Raw genomic sequence first — 2529 nt, forward strand, 5'->3', positions numbered from 1 at the left:
CCATTTGAGTTTGCCTGACTAAGATTTACAAGGTGACCATAGCTTGCTTCATACCAACAATCTCTGTGGGATCGACCCTTACTCGTGTAAGGTTTATTACTTGGACGACCCAGTACACTTTCTGGGTAGTTGTGCGAAGTTGTGTTTACGCCATGGTATTGAACACCAAGTTTTTGGGTTCATCACCGGGTATTAATTGAGTTGTGAAAAATATTGATCACAATTTCGTGCACCAAGTTTTTGGCGCCGTTGCCGGGGATTGTTGAGTTTGGACAACTGACGGTTCATCTTGTTGCTTAGATTAGGTATTTTTTTTTCAGAATTCTTGAGAATGAATTCTAGAGTTTCATGATGATCTGTTGAAGTCTGGCTAGCTGTGAAGCCATGTCTAATTTTATTGGACCGAGATTTCAACTTATCATCACAAGAGCTTGTTGATTTGTTGGAGTAGTGATCTGCTAAGGCTTGGCTGGCCATTGGCCATGTCTAGTGTTTTGGACCGGAGCTTTCTTTGAAAGCTTGCCTGGCTATGAAGCCATGTCTAATTCCTGGACCGGAGTCTTAGACTAACATTGCATGATTCCTGGAATTCTCATTAAGAATTTTGATATCTTTATCTTCTTTCCTACTTAATTTTCGAAAAAAAAACCAAAAAAAAATTCCAAAATCATAAAATCCAAAAATATTTCTTGTTTGAGTTTAGTGTTTCATTTTAAGTTTGGTGTCAATTGCATGTTTTTGTTCTTCTTGTATTCATTCATGTAGTGATCTTCAAGATGTTCTTGATGATTTCCTTGCTCTAATCCTTGAATTCTCTTGACTTGAGTGTTTTGTTGTTTCTCATGAGTATCCTCATTTTGTTAGTGTCAGTAGTATACAAACTACTAAGTTTGGTGTCTTGCATGCATTGTTTATTTGATTTTGGTTGCATTTTGATTATTCCTTATTATTAAAAATCCAAAAATATTTTTAATTTGTGTCTTTTCAAGTCAATAATACAGAGAATTGAAGATTCAGAACATACAGCAGAGGAACTACACAGAAAAAGCCGGGCGCTCAAAATGCCCATTGAAGAAGACAGACTGGCGTTTAAACGCCAGCCAGAGTGCCTGGCTGGGCGTTTAACACCCAAAAGGGTAGTAGTTTGGGCGTTAAACGCCAGAATGTGCACCATTCTGGGCGTTTAACGCCAGGATGGCACAAGAGGGAAGATTTTGTTTTCAAATCAATTTTTTTTTTTAGTTTTCAAAATCTTTTCAAAATCAAATCTTTTTCAAATCATATCTCTTCAATCATATATTTTCAAAATCAATTTCTTGCCATTTTCAAAAATACTTGCTCTCAATTAATGAATTGATTCAACATTTCAAGTATGTTGCCTTTTCTGTTGAGAAAGGTTTAATGTCTGAATCATATCTTTCTTGTTAGCCAAGTCATTAATTTTCAAAATCAAATCTTTTTGATTTCTATTCAAAATCTTTTTCAAAAATCACTTGATTTCTTTTCCACTCTTGGTTTGCGAAAATCAATTAGTGTTTCTCAAAATGTTTTCAAAATCTTTTACTTAATTTTCGAAAATTACTTCCCCTCTTCTCACATCCTTCTATTTATGGACTAACACTATTCCTCAATGAACAATTTGAACTCCATCTCTCTTGATAAGTTCGAATTCTTCTACTTCTGCCTTCTACTTTTCTTTTTCTCTGACACCTCAAGGAATCTCTATATTGTGACGTAGAGGATTCCATATTTTCTTGTTTTCTTCTCTTTCATATGAACAGGAGCAAAGACAAAAGCATACTTGTTGAGGCTGACCCTGAACCTGAAAGGACCTTGAAGCGAAAGCTAAGAGAAGCTAAGGCACAACTCTCTGTAGAGGACCTAACAGAAATCTTCAAAAAAGAAGAACCCATGGCAGCCGAAGACAACAACAATGCCAACAATGCAAGGAAGGTGCTGGGTGACTTTACTGCACCTACTCCCGACTTCTATGGGAGAAGCATCTCTATCCCTGCCATTGGAGCAAACAACTTTGAGCTTAAGCCTCAATTAGTTTCTCTAATGCAACAGAATTGCAAGTTCCATGGACTTCCATTGGAAGATCCTCATCAGTTTTTAGCTCATCAGTTCTTAGCTGAGTTCTTGCAAATCTGTGACACTGTCAAGACTAATGGGGTTGACTCTGAGGTCTACAGACTTATGCTATTCCCTTTTGCTTTAAGAGACAGAGTTAGAACATGGTTGGACTCACAACCTAAAGAGAGCCTGAACTCTTGGGAAAAGCTAGTCAATGCCTTCTTGGCAAAGTTCTTTCCACCTCAAAAATTGAGTAAGTTTAGAGTGGAAGTCCAAACCTTCAGACAGAAGGAAGGAGAATCCCTCTATGAAGCTTGGGAAAGATACAAACAATTAATCAAAAAGTGTCCCTCTGACATGCTTTCTGAATGGAGTATCATAGGTATTTTCTATGATGGTCTCTCTGAACTAACCAAGATGTCTTTGGATAGCTCTGCTGGAGGATCTCTTCAT

General features: G+C 37.2%; 1 non-coding gene across 1 annotated transcript; it reads right to left on the reverse strand.

Annotated features, from left to right (window-relative positions):
- Positions 1-2331: 2331 nt before the first annotated feature.
- On the reverse strand, positions 2332-2435 carry LOC127745883 (small nucleolar RNA R71). The gene has a single exon (XR_008007507.1). It is a non-coding gene; the product is annotated as a small nucleolar RNA R71 (small nucleolar RNA).
- Positions 2436-2529: the final 94 nt, after the last annotated feature.

This window comes from Arachis duranensis, chromosome 3 (genome assembly GCF_000817695.3).
Source record: "Arachis duranensis cultivar V14167 chromosome 3, aradu.V14167.gnm2.J7QH, whole genome shotgun sequence".
Lineage (NCBI taxonomy): Eukaryota > Viridiplantae > Streptophyta > Magnoliopsida > Fabales > Fabaceae > Arachis > Arachis duranensis.